The sequence below is a fragment of the Mixophyes fleayi genome, chromosome 10 (genome assembly GCF_038048845.1).
Source record: "Mixophyes fleayi isolate aMixFle1 chromosome 10, aMixFle1.hap1, whole genome shotgun sequence".
Lineage (NCBI taxonomy): Eukaryota > Metazoa > Chordata > Amphibia > Anura > Limnodynastidae > Mixophyes > Mixophyes fleayi.
Window position 1 is genome coordinate 46,822,898 of NC_134411.1, and position 22,759 is coordinate 46,845,656.

Here is a 22,759-nt window from a genome sequence, read left to right on the forward strand (position 1 = left end):
ATGAAATGACCATTATACCAAGGATCAACATGCACTTTTCACCAGGAAAACTACATAATCTTTCTTAAGCACTGTTCTTAAAATGCAGGAAAATGCCTCTGTTCTTTGATAAGTAGTTTATTACTAAATGGTCTGCAGGTCAATTTGGGCTAGGTGGCCTTGGTGATTTGTATTCATAAACATAACATACTTTCTTTAACACCTTTTTTAGATACAGTGCATGTTTTGGATAAGCTTGAAAAGCAACACGTAGCTGGCAGGATTTGAACCTGCGCGGGGACACCCCAATGGCTTTCAAGTCCATCGCCTTAACCACTCGGCCACAACTACAACCTTTTTGTTGGTTGTTACAAGCTGGAGTTCAAAAATATTTTTTTTCTGGTTCACGATTGGCAGACTGCTTCTGATGTAATTTAATTTTGTCAGCTGCTGAATTAATGGAGGGCAATTTAGTAGCTAGCTTAGCTTTAAGGAAAATATAGACTTCTAAGGCATTTGGTCTTTGATCACTTGATTTAGAATCAATAGTTTTAATCATTACACCTTGACACCACAAGTGTCCATGTTCTCTATATCACTTTTCATGGACATGTAAGCAAATGACTGTCATTACAGATGAATTACAATCTTCCTTGGTCTCTCAATGCAGAATCATCACCATTGAAACTGTTCATTCAATTGTGACTGGTAGGTGTTTTCTGGTGTAAAGTTTGTTATCCGCCTTCCACAATTGTTGGTGCAATTCACTGTATTAAGGATGTTATAATTCAATGAATTTCACAACGTGTTTGTGTTACTAGAATAGTCTCAGTGATGTACAATTCTTTTTGCTGATGTTGATTTTTGATTCAATTATTTTTTATGTTTCTTGCAATTATCACATAAGACCCAGTGAGGATTTGAACTTAGATCGCAGAAAATGATTAAATGATTATTATACTAAGGATCAACATGCACTTTTCACCAGGAAAACTACATAATCTTTCTTAAGCACTGTTCTTAAAACGCAGGAAAAAGCCTCTGTTCTTTGATAAGTAGTTTATTACTAAATTTTCTGCAGGTCAATTTGGGCTAGGTGGCCTTGGTGATTTGTATTCATAAACATAACATACTTTCTTTAACACCTTTTTTAGATACAGTGCATGTTTTGGGTAAGCTTGAAAAGCAACATGTAGCTGGCAGGATTTGAACCTGTGTGGGGACACCCCAATGGATTTCGAGTCCATCGCCTTAACCACTCAGCCATAACTACAACCTTTTTGTTGGTTGTTACAAGCTGGAGTTCAAAAATATTTTTTTTCTGGTTCACGATTGGCAGACTGCTTCTGATGTAATTTAATTTTGTCAGCTGCTGAATTAATGGAGGGCAATTTAGTAGCTAGCTTAGCTTTAAGGAAAATATAGACTTCTAAGGCATTTGGTCTTTGATCACTTGATTTAGAATCAATAGTTTTAATCATTACACCTTGACACCACAAGTGTCCATGTTCTCTATATCACTTTTCATGGACATGTAAGCAAATGACTGTCATTACAGATGAATTACAATCTTCCTTGGTCTCTCAATGCAGAATCATCACCATTGAAACTGTTCATTCAATTGTGACTGGTAGGTGTTTTCTGGTGTAAAGTTTGTTATCCGCCTTCCACAATTGTTGGTGCAATTCACTGTATTAAGGATGTTATAATTCAATGAATTTCACAACGTGTTTGTGTTACTAGAATAGTCTCAGTGATGTACATTTCTTTTTGCTGATGTTGATTTTTGATTCAATTATTTTTTATGTTTCTTGCAATTATCACATAAGGCCCAGCGAGGATTTGAACTTAGATCGCAGAAAATTATTAAATGATTATTATACTAAGGATCAACATGCACTTTTCACCAGGAAAACTACATAATCTTTCTTAAGCACTGTTCTTAAAACGCAGGAAAAAGCCTCTGTTCTTTGATAAGTAGTTTATTACTAAATTTTCTGCAGGTCAATTTGGGCTAGGTGGCCTTGGTGATTTGTATTCATAAACATAACATACTTTCTTTAACACTTTTTTTAGATACAATGCATGTTTTGGTTAAGCTTGAAAAGCAACATGTAGCTGGCAGGATTTGAATCTGTGCGGGGACACCCCAATGGATTTCGAGTCCATCGCCTTAACCACTCGGCCACAACTACAACCTTTTTGTTGGTTGTTACAAGCTAGAGTTCAAAAATATTTTTTTTCTGGTTCACGATTGGCAGACTGCTTCTGATGTAATTTAATTTTGTCAGCTGCTGAATTAATGGAGGGCAATTTAGTAGCTAGCTTAGCTTTAAGGAAAATATAGACTTCTAAGGCATTTGGTCTTTGATCACTTGATTTAGAATCAATAGTTTTAATCATTACACCTTGACACCACAAGTGTCCATGTTCTCTATATCACTTTTCATGGACATGTAAGCAAATGACTGTCATTACAGATGAATTACAATCGTCCTTGGTCTCTCAATGCAGAATCATCACCATTGAAACTGTTCATTCTATTGTGACTGGTAGGTGTTTTCTGGTGTAAAGTTTGTTATCCGCCTTCCACAATTGTTGGTGCAATTCACTGTGTTGAAGTCGTATAATTGGATGAACGAAAGTATATCGGTTTAATATTGGTTTGCCGTGCGTATTGCGAAGCGTACGCCACGTGTTACGTGACGTGGTACGTTCGCACGGTAAAATACGCACGCACACACTCGCATTACAACAGTTAGTTATTTATATAATTTCATATTGGTTCTGTTACACTGTAATTCAGGAGCAGATTGTATTCGGTTTATTATTAGTCTATATATATATATATATATATATATATATATATATGTATATGTTGATTATATGTACATTGTAGTGTTATTAAAGGTTTAGGTAATAGGAAAGGTGTCATGCCTGATATCATATTGAAGCCCTAATCATCAGCAGCTGTCCGGTGCAGTCGGCGAAGAGATCGCACATTGCATACTTTAGTTATTGATATTAGAGAGTAAAACCTTTGTATGATACTGGCTATGAAAAGGAGCAGACCCCCTGGAGAGAAGACCCCCACCTTTGGATTCCTTAGATTGAATCAACCTATTACCTGTCTGGCCTGGACCCACCCAACGTCTGGACCTATAGAAACAATCTACGTCATCTCTATTGTTCACAATGAAACACTGACTGTATATATATTAGTTGCATCTCACTGGGGCCTCAGTCAACTCTGACACAATATTCTATACAGAATATTGTCCATCGGGTCCCGTGGGTGCGCAAGCGAGCGCAAGCGATTGCATTGGTATGTACTTATCTTTTGGTATTGGCTGTGCTGTACTGTACTTTATCATGATATAATAATGTATTGAATTATTGACTATTTACATCTGTTAAAAATAAATCACTTTGTGCTTTGGACACACATTCAATTGATTGGGCAATGCTTATTTTAAAACGATAGAATTACTTTAATAATATGTGGGCTCGTGAGTTAGGAATTACGTTACCGGCAGGTATGCAACGCTTACGATATTCGGTTCCTCAACAAAGGGTGGATGGACGGACGCGTCGTATAAAGCAGGAAAGAACGTAATACGTCTAATACCTGTTGTTCACTGTGTGTTGCGAAACCGAATGTCCGTTGTTGCATAGACTGAAGGAACGCTAATTAGAATCTAGGGACAAGAAAGAAAAATGTTTCTTTTTATTGTCGTTTTAATGGTTTAAAGTGTATTGCATTGCTGTGCGTATGTGTACTTCCTGCTGTGCGTACGCAAACTTCCGGTAGATTTGCCACGTGGTTGAACAATTGTTTTGATAGTTATTATACATGCATAGTATAATTACTTGTGAAAGCCTCTGAGACATTATTACTATTGTTGGGAACTTTTGATTTTCTGCGCAGAAAAGGTGTATAGTGTGTGATGTTGTAACGTAGATACACTGTTTTATTGTTGAGGTGCTCAGTTGCTGTCTGACGAGGCGGATTGCCCAACTGAAGGACGGTATACAGGGCAGGTATACCGAATGCGAAAACTGGGTTTTCGCAAAGCGCTACCAATAGATCGCAAGGTTTGCTAATAATTAGTATTGGTAGGCAGTGCGATCCGGTCGCACCGTTAGTGCGAATTGGTGAAGCAGCTAGGAGGAATTATACTGGAAAGGCAGGTTGATTGTATCGACTTTGCGCTCCCAGCGATAATAAACTCAGCAGATTTTTGTGGTTGAGCCAGGGTATCGAGGAGCTGATAGCCCTTGGGGCCCACAGTGATATTTCTGTATTAGGGACCCTCGCCAGGGGCGAGAAAAGTGAGTGAGCGCGGCTAAAGGAAATACGTTCACCGAGGATTATAGATCTCTAGCGGTGAGTATAGCAACAGAGTTGAAATTATTTGGTGGAAAGAACAGAGCATTGCGGTGTGTCTGTGTTTCACATTTGGCCGGAAGGAACAGAGCATTGCGGTGTGTCTGTGTTCCGGGTAGAAAGTATATTGTGCAACATGGGTGCTAGGCATACGCTAGAGATTGCCAGTTTACTGCCTAAGGAAGGTCTTATTGAGTCAGCGAGGTTTCTCATGTGTGCAAAATATGGTGCATACGCAACTGTGTATTGTGACACGTGGGTCGAAATGACCAAAGAATGTGATAGGCCTTTCCCAACAACAGGGAGTTTTAATGCAGAGGTGCTAAATACCGTAAAAGATAAAGTACGGTTGATTAAGTCAACGAAAGTGAGAAATGCACATAATCATTGTTTAAAATCGTGGCAAATGGAAGGTAACATGTGGCAGAGCAGCGAACGCACAGCGGAAGTGAGTGTAAGGAAAAACACGTGTTCAGCGGAAGTAAGCGTACCGGAAACAAGCATTCCGGAAGTGTGCGTTGCAAAGCGTGGCGAACTGAGCGCAAACACTCCCCCGATAAATTCGGTCGGGGCGGGCAGTACAGCCAATACCAAAAATGTAAAAACTGTAACTAGTAACTTGTATGTTGTTTTAAGTAACGTTAAAAGTAATGTTTCAGGACAAAGAAGAGGAACGGTCCCACCAGCAGGGGCAGCTGCTGAAAGTGGTGAGAGTAATGAAAAGGTTAACACAGGGGGAGACATCCATTTTACTGCAGCAGCAATTTCAGCAACTAGTTTCAGTGATTTGGTAGACTTACATCCTGTCTGCACAGCAGCAGTTCCCAATGGGAAAACAGACAGGAATAGTGATGTTCCCTTAAAACATGTAGCAAAGCATGATCCATGCACTAGGTCTGAAACATTTTCAATTTTGTCTGATTTCCCTGATCCTAGGAAAGATTTGACCAAATGTCAGCAGTTTATTAGATATTATGGTAATGTGTATGAGCCAACTAATAACGATTGGCGAGTATTATTGAAGACCTGTCTTCCTCTCAATACTGACATATAAAAGTTCATTAAGGATTGTATGTTGGAGGAGGAAGAATCCTTAACCGAGGATGATAATCAGGACAATATTAGACATATAATCACACAGTTGGCCACATATTTCCCAGTGATAGTGGACTCGAGTAAAATTTTTAGTATCCAGCAAAAAGATAGTGAAAATGCAGCAGACTATTTTTGCAGAGCTTTGATAGCAATGGGCAAATATACTGGGGTACCAGACATAAAAGATAATCCATATTACAGAGAGGTTGCTGTTAAAGTTCTAATGGATGGCCTCAGGGAAAACTTAAAAAGAAGGGTGCAAACTTCATTACCATACTGGAAAGGAACCACTGTAAGTGCTCTCAGGGAGTCAGCTATAGAACATGATAAAAGTATAAACAAACAGAAAGAGACACTAAGTGATAGGGTAATGATGATAAGTATCCCAGCACTAGAGGGACTGCACACACGACCACCAGAATACAACCCACATAACAGGAAACCCAGAATAGTGAGATGTTACAATTGCAGAGAAGAAGGACACATTAGGAAAGATTGTAAAAAGGAAGAGAAACAACACGAGTTGAGGAAGTGTTTTCAAGGCAATAAAATAGGACACCTAGCAAAACATTGTGAAGACATGACAGGGACGTGCTTCTACTGCCATAAGAAGGGACACATGAGTAGGAACTGTGTAGAGAGAAGAATGAATACCTGGGTTGGAAATCACATAGACATCCACAAAGTAGGCGTACACTTCTCTCAGAGGTTCCCCTTTAATTGATTGCACACTCTGTAACAACTAATATTCTGGGGGAGAAATATAGCCGACTCTAGAGTTAATCTGTGGTGAGCATTAAGGTGCAAAATGTAGAAAGAAACTTATTTTTTTAAAAGTAATCTTTGTTGATTTTGTTTGTTCGTTTTATGTTGTCACATGTTTGTTTTCCTAAATCGCTAGCCGACGGCAAAGAATAGAAATGTTTGTTTTGTTTGCTGTTTTAAGATAACTATCTTGTTTTTCTTTTCACAGATAAAAGGGACACAAAAGAAGTATAGACAAGTGTTTAAAAGGGGTGAGATAGAGAAATAGAAGAATTACTCTTGAAAGACTAATTAACAATAGACAATTGGAACACTCTTTTGTTTTAGGCTGCAGTGACTCATGATAATTTGTTTGGCTGAGAATCATTATCCAACAATGAAGTATGTACATACTTTGCTCCAAAATATCGTTTTATGTATTTCAGAGAAAATATGAGTCACTAAGAGTACATTTTCACATTTCTCTATTATAAGTTAGAAAAGTCCGTTGAAAAGGTATGTAGTCAATGAGATACCGAGTTCTTAATGAACAAATGACGGACGACACTGGATTGCACTGTTAAGAACCCCTAGTCAAGTATGGGGAGGGGTCATAGTTAGCAAATAGCTAAGGGGAACAGTGGAATGAATACAGCCATTTCCCCATAGAGTCAGAGTCCAATCCAGCTGTCATTTTGTTGTAAAAAAAATCTCCCTTTCTACATGTATGTTTGTATTCAAACCTTTGTATTCCCATCATTCATTGCTTTCCTATTTCTCATTCTTTACACAAACGCTAGTCTCTCCCTCTCTCTCTTTCCCTCTCTCTCTCTACCTATCTCTCTCTCTCCCGCTCCCTCTCTCTCTCTCTACCTCTCCCTCTCTCTCTCTCTCTCTCTCTCTCTGCTCTGGTAGAGATAAAATCCGACACAGTCTCAACAATGGGGCTAAAACATATTTTTATGTTTTTACATAAGACAAATTCAGAGATACACACACTAGATTGATATGAGTTACAGAAACAGTCAGGGGTTTTGTTTTCATGTGTATAGAAACTGCTGATTTTAAGCAGAAAGGTTCTGTTGTGGAAATACGATTCATGTGTTATAGATTGCATATCTGTTTTGTTTTTTTGTTTTGGCTCGTGCCTCCTGTACAAAAATGTGCCTTTTTATGGATGCACAAATGGTGGAGACAGGAGATTGCTAGAGGATAGGCATACAGATATGCATCTCTGTGTAGAACATTGGAGGAGGATTTTTACCACAAGATACAACATAATGTGAAACCCTAGAAAATGTAGAATTTTCATGTTTTATAATTTTCACTGTTAGACAGGCATGTACTGGATACTGTTATATTTGAAGAAAGTGTTATAGAAAGAGACCCCTTTGCCTTTTCCCACTTAGTCAAGTAGCTGAATATGAGGTACTGAGAATGACATGTGAGTTGGCAGAGGGAAAATCGATTGATATACATTGGTCTTTAGCATTTTTCTAGTCTAGAGGGCGATGTTGAGGTGACTGAGAAATCGTTTTATAGCAATACCAGCACATGATTAGGACACTACATAGAGGACTTTATACAGGGACACAGTTACCAACGGAAGTAGCTGCTAGTAAGGTCCACACTTACACGCACAACCATACATGGCTGTCACACCAGGGAGAACATAGCTGTCAAATAGACAGCAGGGTTTTATGTGACAGCTAACAAATCTATGTTTTGTTTTGTTTTTTGTTGTATTGTTTTAGTTTTAAAAAGGTGAACACACACACACATGCACGCATACACATATTGGTTAATATAGGAAGATTCGTGTTACCTGAAGGATAAACTGTCTGGAAGGTGAAGAGATGTGGTGAGGAGTCTGGTGGACTCTGGAGAGATGGACAAGGTAGACTAATATAGCCATCCCATATCCCTCCTGCTGATGGGTTTTCCTCCAGGTAAAACAAATGCACGTCATCCAATTACCACCATGCAGGATCCTCAAGTATACACAGGTGTACCAATGAAATATGTCTAGGTAGAGGTGTATTGAAATGTGTCTAATGTATTACTGTATCATACTCAAAGCTTTTGTTATTTAATGTGATAGTCCTAGAGTTATAATAGATGATAGGGGTATTCATGTTGTTGATAATAGATGTATAATGTATGAGTAGTGGTAACAAATCACATACTTTCAGTTAGCCATAAACCAGTGTGAACATAAAGTAGTGGTACTCGGTAGAATGAATTGAATAGACTAAGAGTTGGAACTTGATTGAAGTGCCACTAGTCCTTTCCCGCTACCAAGAGATCACCCCTGGGCAGACTCCTAACCTGTCAGTTTTTGGAATGTTCTTGACCCCTCGTGAGATGAGATTGTAACTGGGAGGCTAGGTTAGACCTTGAGAGAAGGTAAATAGTGAGACAGCAACCGAGAACGTCCAAAACACTGTTTCCTGAAAGGTCACACTAACTGTCAGGATGTTGGATCAGGAGAGTAAGTCGTGGAGCAGTAATTTCTTAAGCTTAGGTTATTTGCCAGACAGGTACCAGGTGTAGGCTACCAGCCTCACGGCTTCAAGGGTAGCAGAGACAAACTGGTGCCCATACCACCCACTGCAGAGAGGCCAACACTCAGAGAAGGGTCCAAGGGCACTCATGAGTCTGTACTGGAAGGCCTCGGATGCAGTTAGTAGCACCTGAGCCAAAGGCTAAGACTGTTGTCCAGCATGAAGTTGTAGTTTTTCCTCTTGTGTGTTCTCCCATTTCACTCTCTTCTCAGGACGGTTAATTCTTTTGATTATTAGCAGGTGACAGAGACTGGTTCAGGTAATGATAAGGAGGTATTGGGGAGGAAGAAGTTAGTAGCATAATCAGTCCAGTCAATTACTCTATTCAATTCAGGGGTAAAGGAAAATTTGGAAACCTTGGAGCTTGGAGAAAGTGCGAGGGGCTATTGTCTGAGTAGCATTACGTCCGTAAGTACGGCAACCCCATAGTAAAAAAAAGGAGACACACCCAGCGATGCCAGTCCAGTAATATTCGGACTTGAGCAGGCATCCTTGAGAATGATTATCATTCTTGGGAGGGTAAGGTTTTAGACCAAACAAAGTGCTGGGCGTGCTCACGCGTGCCTCAGTGATTATATCAAGTAGGATTAGTTCTCTTTCCACTAAATATTCTTGAGGTACCCGAACTATGGGTGGGAGGTCACTAGGGGAAAAAGTAGGACACCTAGGTCCCTCAGTCTGAAGTCTCCCAATGCTTTACAAGTCGATCACTGTTAAATCTGAGTATTGGGAGACTGGGAAGAACGAACAGACAATAGCCCGCCCAAAAGTGTTGATGAAAAGAACTGGTGACATTATTGGATGTGTGTATATTAACGCAAGCTGAAGGAGATTGCATATGACATTATTGATAGACATAGGATGATGCTATTGATGAACATGAAGTGTTTAAATGTATTCTGAGCTTAAAGACATGCGTTGGACAGAAGAACCTGTTAAACTTGAAGAACTGTAGTAGAGAATTCTGTATAGCTGATACACGTTCTACTGTACCATGTACCTTTCCAAATAATGTATTAAGTGTTTTATTGCACCCTTGAAGGGCATACAAAAGGTTATCTCCAAGCTCCAGAAGTGTACGGTTTATAGTAAAAGAAGAAGTCGGTTAGAGGATTAAGACTCTCTCTTATGATAACTTGTTTAGATCTACAAACAGTGTGGACATACACCAAAGGGGATTTGTATTACATAACAATGAAACGTGGTACTGAGATCCTGCTTATAACATCTTTAAGGTGATAGTTTATTGTACTATCAAAGGGTGGACTGTTGAAGTCGTATAATTGGATGAACGAAAGTATATTGGTTTAATATTGGTTTGCCGTGCGTATTGCGAAGCGTACGCCACGTGTTATGTGACGTGGTGCGTTCGCACGGTAAAATACGCACGCACACACTCGCATTACAACAGTTAGTTATTTATATAATTTCATATTGGTTCTGTTACACTGTAATTCAGGAGCAGATAGTATTCGGTTTATTATTAGTCTATATATATATATATATATATATATATATATATATATGTATATGTTGATTATATGTACATTGTAGTGTTATTAAAGGTTTAGGTAATAGGAAAGGTGTCATGCCTGATATCATATTGAAGCCCTAATCATCAGCAGCTGTCCGGTGCAGTCGGCGAAGAGATCGCACATTGCATACTTTAGTTATTGATATTAGAGAGTAAAACCTTTGTATGATACTGGCTATGAAAAGGAGCAGACCCCCTGGAGAGAAGACCCCCACCTTTGGATTCCTTAGATTGAATCAACCTATTACCTGTCTGGCCTGGACCCACCCAACGTCTGGACCTATAGAAACAATCTACGTCATCTCTATTGTTCACAATGAAACACTGACTGTATATATATTAGTTGCATCTCACTGGGGCCTCAGTCAACTCTGACACAATATTCTATACAGAATATTGTCCATCGGGTCCTGTGGGTGCGCAAGCGAGCGCAAGCGATTGCATTGGTATGTACTTATCTTTTGGTATTGGCTGTGCTGTACTGTACTTTATCATGATATAATAATGTATTGAATTATTGACTATTTACATCTGTTAAAAATAAATCACTTTGTGCTTTGGACACACATTCAATTGATTGGGCAATGCTTATTTTAAAACGATAGAATTACTTTAATAACTGTATTAAGGATGTTATAATTCAATGAATTTCACAATGTGTTTGTGTTACTAGAATAGTCTCAGTGATGTACATTTCTTTTTGCTGATGTTGATTTTTGATTCAATTATTTTTTATGTTTCTTGCAATTATCACATAAGGCCCAGCGAGGATTTAAACTTAGATCGCAGAAAATGATTAAATGATTATTATACTAAGGATCAACATGCACTTTTCACCAGGAAAACTACATAATCTTTCTTAAGCACTGTTCTTAAAACGCAGGAAAAAGCCTCTGTTCTTTGATAAGTAGTTTATTACTAAATTTTCTGCATGTCAATTTGGGCTAGGTGGCCTTGGTGATTTGTATTCATAAACATAACATACTTTCTTTAACACCTTTTTTTAGATACTTTGCATGTTTTGGATAAGCTTGAAACGCAACACGTAGCTGGCAGGATTTGAACCTGCGCGGGGACACCCCAATGGATTTCAAGTCCATTGCCTTAACCACTCGGCCACAACTACAACCTTTTTGTTGGTTGTTACAAGCTGGAGTTCAAAAATATTTTTTTTCTGGTTCACGATTGGCAGACTGCTTCTGATGTAATTTAATTTTGTCAGCTGCTGAATTAATAGAGGGCAATTTAGTAGCTAGCTTAGCTTTAAGGAAAATATAGACTTCTAAGGCATTTGGTCTTTGATCACTTGATTTAGAATCAATAGTTTTAATCATTACACCTTGACACCACAAGTGTCCATGTTCTCTATATCACTTTTCATGGACATGTAAGCAAATGACTGTCATTACAGATGAATTACAATCTTCCTTGGTCTCTCAATGCAGAATCATCACCATTGAAACTGTTCATTCAATTGTGACTGGTAGGTGTTTTCTGGTGTAAAGTTTGTTATCTGCCTTCCACAATTGTTGGTGCAATTCACTGTATTAAGGATGTTATAATTCAATGAATTTCACAACGTGTTTGTGTTACTAGAATAGTCTCAGTGATGTACATTTCTTTTTGCTGATGTTGATTTTTGATTCAATTATTTTTTATGTTTCTTGCAATTATCACATAAGGCCCAGCGAGGATTTGAATTTAGATCGCAGAAAATGATTAAATGATTATTATACTAAGGATCAACATGCACTTTTCACCAGGAAAACTACATAATCTTTCTTACGCACTGTTCTTAAAACGCAGGAAAAAGCCTCTGTTCTTTGATAAGTAGTTTATTACTAAATTTTCTGCAGGTCAATTTGGGCTAGGTGGCCTTGGTGATTTGTATTCATAAACATAACATACTTTCTTTAACACCTTTTTTAGATACAGTGCATGTTTTGGGTAAGCTTGAAAAGCAACATGTAGCTGGCAGGATTTGAACCTGGGCGGGGACACCCCAATGGATTTCGAGTCCATCGCCTTAACCACTCGGCCACAACTACAACCTTTTTGTTGGTTGTTACAAGCTGGAGTTCAAAAATATTTTTTTTCTGGTTCACGATTGGCAGACTGCTTCTGATGTAATTTAATTTTGTCAGCTGCTGAATTAATGGAGGGCAATTTAGTAGCTAGCTTAGCTTTAAGGAAAATATAGACTTCTAAGGCATTTGGTCTTTGATCACTTGATTTAGAATCAATAGTTTTAATCATTACACCTTGACACCACAAGTGTCCATGTTCTCTATATCACTTTTCATGGACATGTAAGCAAATGACTGTCATTACAGATGAATTACATTCTTCCTTGGTCTCTCAATGCAGAATCATCACCATTGAAACTGTTCATTCAATTGTGACTGGTAGGTGTTTTCTGGTGTAAAGTTTGTTATCCGCCTTCCACAATTGTTGGTGCAATTCACTGTATTAAGGATGTTATAATTCAATGAATTTCACAACGGGTTTGTGTTACTAGAATAGTCTCAGTGATGTACATTTCTTTTTGCTGATGTTGATTTTTGATTCAATTATTTTTTATGTTTCTTGCAATTATCACATAAGGCCCAGCGAGGATTTGAACTTAGATCGCAGAAAATGATTAAATGATTATTATACTAAGGATCAACATGCACTTTGCACCAGTAAAACTACATAATCTTTCTTAAGCACTGTTCTTAAAACGCAGGAAAAAGCCTCTGTTCTTTGATAAGTAGTTTATTACTAAATTTTCTGCAGGTCAATTTGGGCTAGGTGGTCTTGGTGATTTGTATTCATAAACATAACATACTTTCTTTAACACATTTTTTAGATACAGTGCATGTTTTGGGTAAGCTTGAAAAGCAAAATGTAGCTGGCAGGATTTGAACCTGTGCGGGGACACCCCAATGGATTTCGAGTCCATCGCCTTAACCACTCGGCCACAACTACAACCTTTTTGTTGGTTGTTACAAGCTGGAGTTCAAAAATATTTTTTTTCTGGTTCACGATTGGCAGACTGCTTCTGATGTAATTTAATTTTGTCAGCTGCTGAATTAATGGTGGCCAATTTAGTAGCTAGCTTAGCTTTAAGGAAAATATAGACTTCTAAGGCATTTGGTCTTTGATCACTTGATTTAGAATCAATAGTTTTAATCATTACACCTTGACACCACAAGTGTCCATGTTCTCTATATCACTTTTCATGGACATGTAAGCAAATGACTGTCATTACAGATGAATTACAATCTTCCTTGGTCTCTCAATGCAGAATCATCACCATTGAAACTGTTCATTCAATTGTGACTGGTAGGTGTTTTCTGGTGTAAAGTTTGTTATCCGCCTTCCACAATTGTTGTTGCAATTCACTGTATTAAGGATGTTATAATTCAATGAATTTCACAACGTGTTTGTGTTACTAGTATAGTCTCAGTGATGTACATTTCTTTTTGCTGATGTTGATTTTTGATTCAATTATTTTCTATGTTTCTTGCAATTATCACATAAGGCCCAGCGAGGATTTGAACTTAGATCGCAGAAAATGATTAAATGATTATTATACTAAGGATCAACATGCACTTTGCACCAGGAAAACTACATAATCTTTCTTAAGCACTGTTCTTAAAACGCAGGAAAAAGCTTCTGTTCTTTGATAAGTAGTTTATTACTAAATTTTCTGCAGGTCAATTTGGGCTAGGTGGTCTTGGTGATTTGTATTCATAAACATAACATACTTTCTTTAACACCTTTTTTAGATACAGTGCATGTTTTGGGTAAGCTTGAAAAGCAACACGTAGCTGGCAGGATTTGAACCTGTGCGGGGACACCCCAATGGATTTCGAGTCCATCGCCTTAACCACTCGGCCACAACTACAACCTTTTTGTTGGTTGTTACAAGCTGGAGTTCAAAAATATTTTTTTTCTGGTTCACGATTGGCAGACTGCTTCTGATGTAATTTAATTTTGTCAGATGCTGAATTAATAGAGGGCAATTTAGTAGCTAGCTTAGCTTTAAGGAAAATATAGACTTCTAAGGCATTTGTTTTTTGATCACTTGATTTAGAATCAATAGTTTTAATCATTACACCTTGACACCACAAGTGTCCATGTTCTCTATATCACTTTTCATGGACATGTAAGCAAATGACTGTCATTACAGATGAATTACAATCTTCCTTGGTCTCTCAATGCAGAATCATCACCATTGAAACTGTTCATTCAATTGTGACTGGTAGGTGTTTTCTGGTGTAAAGTTTGTTATCCGCCTTCCACAATTGTTGGTGCAATTCACTGTATTAAGGATGTTATAATTCAATGAATTTCACAACGTGTTTGTGTTACTAGAATAGTCTCAGTGATGTACATTTCTTTTTGCTGATGTTGATTTTTGATTCAATTATTTTTTATGTTTCTTGCAATTATCACATAAGGCCCAGCGAGGATTTGAACTTAGATCGCAGAAAATGATTAAATGATTATTATACTAAGGATCAACATGCACTTTTCACCAGGAAAACTACATAATCTTTCTTAAGCACTGTTCTTAAAACGCAGGAAAAAGCCTCTGTTCTTTGATAAGTAGTTTATTACTAAATTTTCTGCAGGTCAATTTGGGCTAGGTGGCCTTGGTGATTTGTATTCATAAACATAACATACTTTCTTTAACACCTTTTTTAGATACAGTGCATGTTTTGGGTAAGCTTGAAAAGCAACACGTAGCTGGCAGGATTTGAACCTGCGCGGGGACACCCCAATGGATTTCGAGTCCATCGCCTTAACCACTCGGCCACAACTACAACCTTTTTGTTGGTTGTTACAAGCTGGAGTTCAAAAATATTTTTTTTCTGGTTCACGATTGGCAGACTGCTTCTGATGTAATTTAATTTTGTCAGATGCTGAATTAATAGAGGGCAATTTAGTAGCTAGCTTAGCTTTAAGGAAAATATAGACTTCTAAGGCATTTGGTCTTTGATCACTTGATTTAGAGTCAATAGTTTTAATCATTACACCTTGACACCACAAGTGTCCATGTTCTCTATATCACTTTTCATGGACATGTAAGCAAATGACTGTCATTACAGATGAATTACAATCTTCCTTGGTCTCTCAATGCAGAATCATCACCATTGAAACTGTTCATTCAATTGTGACTGGTAGGTGTTTTCTGGTGTAAAGTTTGTTATCCGCCTTCCACAATTGTTGGTGCAATTCACTGTATTAAGGATGTTATAATTCAATGAATTTCACAACGTGTTTGTGTTACTAGAATAGTCTCAGTGATGTACATTTCTTTTTGCTGATGTTGATTTTTGATTCAATTATTTTTTATGTTTCTTGCAATTATCACATAAGGCCCAGCGAGGATTTGAACTTAGATCGCAGAAAATGATTAAATGATTATTATACTAAGGATCAACATGCACTTTGCACCAGGAAAACTACATAATCTTTCTTAAGCACTGTTCTTAAAATGCAGGAAAAAGCTTCTGTTCTTTGATAAGTAGTTTATTACTAAATTTTCTGCAGGTCAATTTGGGCTAGGTGGTCTTGGTGATTTGTATTCATAAACATAACATACTTTCTTTAACACCTTTTTTAGATACAGTGCATGTTTTGGGTAAGCTTGAAAAGCAACACGTAGCTGGCAGGATTTGAACCTGCGCGGGGACACCCCAATGGATTTCGAGTCCATCGCCTTAACCACTTGGCCACAACTACAACCTTTTTGTAGGTTGTTACAAGCTGGAGTTCAAAAATATTTTTTTTCTGGTTCACGATTGGCAGACTGCTTCTGATGTAATTTAATTTTGTCAGATGCTGAATTAATAGAGGGCAATTTAGTAGCTAGCTTAGCTTTAAGGAAAATATAGACTTCTAAGGCATTTGGTCTTTGATCACTTGATTTAGAATCAATAGTTTTAATCATTACACCTTGACACCACAAGTGTCCATGTTCTCTATATCACTTTTCATGGACATGTAAGCAAATGACTGTCATTACAGATGAATTACAATCTTCCTTGGTCTCTCAATGCAGAATCATCACCATTGAAACTGTTCATTCAATTGTGACTGGTAGGTGTTTTCTGGTGTAAAGTTTGTTATCCGCCTTCCACAATTGTTGGTGCAATTCACTGTATTAAGGATGTTATAATTCAATGAATTTCACAACGTGTTTGTGTTACTAGAATAGTCTCAGTGATGTACATTTCTTTTTGCTGATGTTGATTTTTGATTCAATTATTTTTTATGTTTCTTGCAATTATCACATAAGGCCCAGCGAGGATTTGAACTTAGATCGCAGAAAATGATTAAATGATTATTATACTAAGGATCAACATGCACTTTTCACCAGGAAAACTACATAATCTTTCTTAAGCACTGTTCTTAAAACGCAGGAAAAAGCTTCTGTTCTTTGATAAGTAGTTTATTACTAAATTTTCTGCAGGTCAATTTGGGCTAGGTGGTCTTGGTGATTTGTATTCTTAAACATAACATACTTTCTTTAACACCTTTTTTAGATACAGTGCATGTTTTGGGTAAGCTTGAAAAGCAACACGTAGCTGGCAGGATTTGAACCTGCGCAGGGACACCCCAATGGATTTCGAGTCCATCGCCTTAACCACTCGGCCACAACTACAACCTGTTTGTTGGTTGTTACAAGCTGGAGTTGAAAAATATTTTTTTTCTGGTTCACGATTGGCAGACTGCTTCTGATGTAATTTAATTTTGTCAGCTGCTGAATTAATGGAGGGCAATTTAGTAGCTAGCTTAGCTTTAAGGAAAATATAGACTTCTAAGGCATTTGGTCTTTGATCACTTGATTTAGAATCAATGGTTTTAATCATTACACCTTGACACCACAAGTGTCCATGTTCTCTATATCACTTTTCATGGACATGTAAGCAAATGACTGTCATTACAGATGAATTACAATCTTCCTTGGTCTCTCAATGCAGAATCATCACCATTGAAACTGTTCATTCAATTGTGACTGGTAGGTGTTTTCTGGTGTAAAGTTTGTTATCCGCCTTCCACAATTGTTGGTGCAATTCACTGTATTAAGGATGTTATAATTCAATGAATTTCACAACGTGTTTGTGTTACTAGAATAGTCTCAGTGATGTACATTTCTTTTTGCTGATGTTGATTTTTGATTCAATTATTTTTTATGTTTCTTGCAATTATCACATAAGGCCCAGCGAGGATTTAAACTTAGATCGCAGAAAATGATTAAATGATTATTATACTAAGGATCAACATGCACTTTTCACCAGGAAAACTACATAATCTTTCTTAAGCACTGTTCTTAAAACGCAGGAAAAAGCCTCTGTTCTTTGATAAGTAGTTTATTACTAAATTTTCTGCAGGTCAATTTGGGCTAGGTGGCCTTGGTGATTTGTATTCATAAACATAACATACTTTCTTTAACACCTTTTTTTAGATACTTTGCATGTTTTGGGTAAGCTTGAAATGCAACACGTAGATGGCTCGATTTGAATCTGCACGTGGACACCCCAATGGATTTCAAGTCCATCACCTTAACCACTCGGCTACAACTACAACCTTTTTGTTGGTTGTTACAAGCTGGAGTTCAAAAATATTTTTTTTCTGGTTCACGATTGGCAGACTGCTTCTGATGTAATTTAATTTTGTCAGCTGCTGAATTAATGGAGGGCAATTTAGTAGCTAGCTTAGCTTTAAGGAAAATATAGACTTCTAAGGCATTTGGTCTTTGATCACTTGATTTAGAATCAATAGTTTTAATCATTACACCTTGACACCACAAGTGTCCATGTTCTCTATATCACTTTTCCTGGACATGTAAGCAAATGACTGTCATTACAGATGAATTACATTCTTCCTTGGTCTCTCAATGCAGAATCATCACCATTGAAACTGTTCATTCAATTGTGACTGGTAGGTGTTTTCTGGTGTAAAGTTTGTTATCCGCCTTCCACAATTGTTGGTGCAATTCACTGTATTAAGGATGTTATAATTCAATGAATTTCACAACGGGTTTGTGTTACTAGAATAGTCTCAGTGATGTACATTTCTTTTTGCTGATGTTGATTTTTGATTCAATTATTTTTTATGTTTCTTGCAATTATCACATAAGGCCCAGCGAGGATTTGAACTTAGATCGCAGAAAATGATTAAATGATTATTATACTAAGGATCAACATGCACTTTGCACCAGTAAAACTACATAATCTTTCTTAAGCACTGTTCTTAAAACGCAGGAAAAAGCCTCTGTTCTTTGATAAGTAGTTTATTACTAAATTTTCTGCAGGTCAATTTGGGCTAGGTGGCCTTGGTGATTTGTATTCATAAACATAACATACTTTCTTTAACACATTTTTTAGATACAGTGCATGTTTTGGGTAAGCTTGAAAAGCAAAATGTAGCTGGCAGGATTTGAACCTGCGCGGGGACACCCCAATGGATTTCGAGTCCATCACCTTAACCACTCGGCCACAACTACAACCTTTTTGTTGGTTGTTACAAGCTGGAGTTCAAAAATATTTTTTTTCTGGTTCACGATTGGCAGACTGCTTCTGATGTAATTTAATTTTGTCAGCTGCTGAATTAATGGAGGCCAATTTAGTAGCTAGCTTAGCTTTAAGGAAAATATAGACTTCTAAGGCATTTGGTCTTTGATCACTTGATTTAGAATCAATAGTTTTAATCATTACACCTTGACACCACAAGTGTCCATGTTCTCTATATCACTTTTCATGGACATGTAAGCAAATGACTGTCATTACAGATGAATTACAATCTTCCTTGGTCTCTCAATGCAGAATCATCACCATTGAAACTGTTCATTCAATTGTGACTGGTAGGTGTTTTCTGGTGTAAAGTTTGTTATCCGCCTTCCACAATTGTTGTTGCAATTCACTGTATTAAGGATGTTATAATTCAATGAATTTCACAACGTGTTTGTGTTACTAAAATAGTCTCAGTGATGTACATTTCTTTTTGCTGATGTTGATTTTTGATTCAATTATTTTTTATGTTTCTTGCAATTATCACATAAGGCCCAGCGAGGATTTGAACTTAGATCGCAGAAAATGATTAAATGATTATTATACTAAGGATCAACATGCACTTTTCACCAGGAAAACTACATAATCTTTCTTAAGCACTGTTCTTAAAACGCAGGAAAAAGCCTCTGTTCTTTGATAAATAGTTTATTACTAAATTTTCTGCAGGTCTATTTGGGCTAGGTGGCCTTGGTGATTTGTATTTATAAACATATCATACTTTCTTTAACACCTTTTTTTAGATACTTTGCATGTTTTGGGTAAGCTTGAAACGCAACACGTAGATGGCTCGATTTGAACCTGCACGGGGACACCCCAATGGATTTCAAGTCCATCACCTTAACCACTCGGCTACAACTACAACCTTTTTGTTGGTTGTTACAAGCTGGAGTTCAAAAATATTTTTTTTCTGGTTCACGATTGGCAGACTGCTTCTGATGTAATTTAATTTTGTCAGCTGCTGAATTAATGGAGGGCAATTTAGTAGCTAGCTTAGCTTTAAGGAAAATATAGACTTCTAAGGCATTTGGTCTTTGATCACTTGATTTAGAATCAATAGTTTTAATCATTACACCTTGACACCACAAGTGTCCATGTTCTCTATATCACTTTTCCTGGACATGTAAGCAAATGACTGTCATTACAGATGAATTACATTCTTCCTTGGTCTCTCAATGCAGAATCATCACCATTGAAACTGTTCATTCAATTGTGACTGGTAGGTGTTTTCTGGTGTAAAGTTTGTTATCCGCCTTCCACAATTGTTGGTGCAATTCACTGTATTAAGGATGTTATAATTCAATGAATTTCACAACGGGTTTGTGTTACTAGAATAGTCTCAGTGATGTACATTTCTTTTTGCTGATGTTGATTTTTGATTCAATTATTTTTTATGTTTCTTGCAATTATCACATAAGGCCCAGCGAGGATTTGAACTTAGATCGCAGAAAATGATTAAATGATTATTATACTAAGGATCAACATGCACTTTGCACCAGTAAAACTACATAATCTTTCTTAAGCACTGTTCTTAAAACGCAGGAAAAAGCCTCTGTTCTTTGATAAGTAGTTTATTACTAAATTTTCTGCAGGTCAATTTGGGCTAGGTGGTCTTGGTGATTTGTATTCATAAACATAACATACTTTCTTTAACACATTTTTTAGATACAGTGCATGTTTTGGGTAAGCTTGAAAAGCAAAACGTAGCTGGCAGGATTTGAACCTGCGCGGGGACACCCCAATGGATTTCGAGTCCATCACCTTAACCACTCGGCCACAACTACAACCTTTTTGTTGGTTGTTACAAGCTGGAGTTCAAAAATATTTTTTTTCTGGTTCACGATTGGCAGACTGCTTCTGATGTAATTTAATTTTGTCAGCTGCTGAATTAATGGAGGGCAATTTAGTAGCTAGCTTAGCTTTAAGGAAAATATAGACTTCTAAGGCATTTGGTCTTTGATCACTTGATTTAGAATCAATAGTTTTAATCATTACACCTTGACACCACAAGTGTCCATGTTCTCTATATCACTTTTCATGGACATGTAAGCAAATGACTGTCATTACAGATGAATTACAATCTTCCTTGGTCTCTCAATGCAGAATCATCACCATTGAAACTGTTCATTCAATTGTGACTGGTAGGTGTTTTCTGGTGTAAAGTTTGTTATCCGCCTTCCACAATTGTTGTTGCAATTCACTGTATTAAGGATGTTATAATTCAATGAATTTCACAACGTGTTTGTGTTACTAAAATAGTCTCAGTGATGTACATTTCTTTTTGCTGATGTTGATTTTTGATTCAATTATTTTTTATGTTTCTTGCAATTATCACATAAGGCCCAGCGAGGATTTGAACTTAGATCGCAGAAAATGATTAAATGATTATTATACTAAGGATCAACATGCACTTTTCACCAGGAAAACTACATAATCTTTCTTAAGCACTGTTCTTAAAACGCAGGAAAAAGCCTCTGTTCTTTGATAAATAGTTTATTACTAAATTTTCTGCAGGTCTATTTGGGCTAGGTGGCCTTGGTGATTTGTATTTATAAACATATCATACTTTCTTTAACACCTTTTTTAGATACAGTGCATGTTTTGGGTAAGCTTGAAAAGCAACACGTAGCTGGCAGGATTTGAACCTGTGCGGGGACACCCCAATGGATTTCAAGTACATCGCCTTAATCACTCGGCCACAACTACAACCTTTTTGTTGGTTGTTACAAGCTGGAGTTCAAAAATATTTTTTTTCTGGTTCACGATTGGCAGACTGCTTCTGATGTAATTTAATTTTGTCAGCTGCTGAATTAATGGAGGGCAATTTAGTAGCTAGCTTAGCTTTAAGGAAAATATAGACTTCTAAGGCATTTGGTCTTTGATCACTTGATTTAGAATCAATAGTTTTCAGCATTACACCTTGACACCACAAGTGTCCATGTTCTGTATATCACTTTTCATGGACATGTAAGCAAATGACTGTCATTACAGATGAATTACAATCTTCCTTGGTCTCTCAATGCAGAATCATCACCATTGAAACTGTTCATTCAATTGTGACTGGTAGGTGTTTTCTGGTGTAAAGTTTGTTATCCGCCTTCCACAATTGTTGTTGCAATTCACTGTATTAAGGATGTTATAATTCAATGAATTTCACAACGTGTTTGTGTTACTAGAATAGTCTCAGTGATGTACATTTCTTTTTGCTGATGTTGATTATTGATTCAATTATTTTTTATGTTTCTTGCTATTATCACATAAGGCCCAGCGAGGATTTGAACTTAGATCGCAGAAAATGATTAAATGATTATTATACTAAGGATCAACATGCACTTTTCACCAGGAAATCTACATAATCTTTCTTAAGCACTGTTCTTAAAACACAGGAAAAAGCCTCTGTTCTTTGATAAGTAGTTTATTACTAAATTTTCTGCAGGTCAATTTGGGCTAGGTGGCCTTGGTGATTTGTATTCATAAACATAACATACTTTCTTTAACACCTTTTTTTAGATACTTTGCATGTTTTGGGTAAGCTTGAAAAGCAACACGTAGCTGGCAGGATTTGAACCTGCACGGGGACACCCCAATGGATTTCAAGTCCATCGCCTTAACCACTCGGCCACAACTACAACCTTTTTGTTGGTTGTTACAAGCTGGAGTTCAAAAATATTTTTTTTCTGGTTCACGATTGGCAGACTGCTTCTGATGTAATTTAATTTTGTCAGCTGCTGAATTAATGGAGGGCAATTTAGTAGCTAGCTTAGCTTTAAGGAAAATATAGACTTCTAAGGCATTTGGTCTTTGATCACTTGATTTAGAATCAATAGTTTTAATCATTACACCTTGACACCACAAGTGTCCATGTTCTCTATATCACTTTTCATGGACATGT

General features: G+C 37.1%; 14 non-coding genes across 14 annotated transcripts; all 14 read right to left on the reverse strand.

Annotated features, from left to right (window-relative positions):
• Window positions 1–248: 248 nt before the first annotated feature.
• On the reverse strand, window positions 249–330 carry TRNAS-UGA (transfer RNA serine (anticodon UGA)). The gene has a single exon. It is a non-coding gene; the product is annotated as a tRNA-Ser (tRNA).
• An 840-nt stretch (window positions 331–1,170) lies between these two features.
• On the reverse strand, window positions 1,171–1,252 carry TRNAS-CGA (transfer RNA serine (anticodon CGA)). Its single transcript has one exon. It is a non-coding gene; the product is annotated as a tRNA-Ser (tRNA).
• An 840-nt stretch (window positions 1,253–2,092) lies between these two features.
• On the reverse strand, window positions 2,093–2,174 carry TRNAS-CGA (transfer RNA serine (anticodon CGA)). The gene has a single exon. It is a non-coding gene; the product is annotated as a tRNA-Ser (tRNA).
• A 9,173-nt stretch (window positions 2,175–11,347) lies between these two features.
• Window positions 11,348–11,429, reverse strand: TRNAS-UGA (transfer RNA serine (anticodon UGA)). The gene has a single exon. It is a non-coding gene; the product is annotated as a tRNA-Ser (tRNA).
• Window positions 11,430–12,269: 840 nt separating this feature from the next.
• On the reverse strand, window positions 12,270–12,351 carry TRNAS-CGA (transfer RNA serine (anticodon CGA)). Its single transcript has one exon. It is a non-coding gene; the product is annotated as a tRNA-Ser (tRNA).
• An 840-nt stretch (window positions 12,352–13,191) lies between these two features.
• TRNAS-CGA (transfer RNA serine (anticodon CGA)) lies at window positions 13,192–13,273 on the reverse strand. The gene has a single exon. It is a non-coding gene; the product is annotated as a tRNA-Ser (tRNA).
• An 840-nt stretch (window positions 13,274–14,113) lies between these two features.
• TRNAS-CGA (transfer RNA serine (anticodon CGA)) lies at window positions 14,114–14,195 on the reverse strand. The gene has a single exon. It is a non-coding gene; the product is annotated as a tRNA-Ser (tRNA).
• Window positions 14,196–15,035: 840 nt separating this feature from the next.
• On the reverse strand, window positions 15,036–15,117 carry TRNAS-CGA (transfer RNA serine (anticodon CGA)). The gene has a single exon. It is a non-coding gene; the product is annotated as a tRNA-Ser (tRNA).
• An 840-nt stretch (window positions 15,118–15,957) lies between these two features.
• TRNAS-CGA (transfer RNA serine (anticodon CGA)) lies at window positions 15,958–16,039 on the reverse strand. The gene has a single exon. It is a non-coding gene; the product is annotated as a tRNA-Ser (tRNA).
• Window positions 16,040–16,879: 840 nt separating this feature from the next.
• TRNAS-CGA (transfer RNA serine (anticodon CGA)) lies at window positions 16,880–16,961 on the reverse strand. The gene has a single exon. It is a non-coding gene; the product is annotated as a tRNA-Ser (tRNA).
• A 1,763-nt stretch (window positions 16,962–18,724) lies between these two features.
• Window positions 18,725–18,806, reverse strand: TRNAS-CGA (transfer RNA serine (anticodon CGA)). Its single transcript has one exon. It is a non-coding gene; the product is annotated as a tRNA-Ser (tRNA).
• A 1,763-nt stretch (window positions 18,807–20,569) lies between these two features.
• TRNAS-CGA (transfer RNA serine (anticodon CGA)) lies at window positions 20,570–20,651 on the reverse strand. Its single transcript has one exon. It is a non-coding gene; the product is annotated as a tRNA-Ser (tRNA).
• Window positions 20,652–21,491: 840 nt separating this feature from the next.
• On the reverse strand, window positions 21,492–21,573 carry TRNAS-UGA (transfer RNA serine (anticodon UGA)). The gene has a single exon. It is a non-coding gene; the product is annotated as a tRNA-Ser (tRNA).
• Window positions 21,574–22,414: 841 nt separating this feature from the next.
• TRNAS-UGA (transfer RNA serine (anticodon UGA)) lies at window positions 22,415–22,496 on the reverse strand. The gene has a single exon. It is a non-coding gene; the product is annotated as a tRNA-Ser (tRNA).
• Window positions 22,497–22,759: the final 263 nt, after the last annotated feature.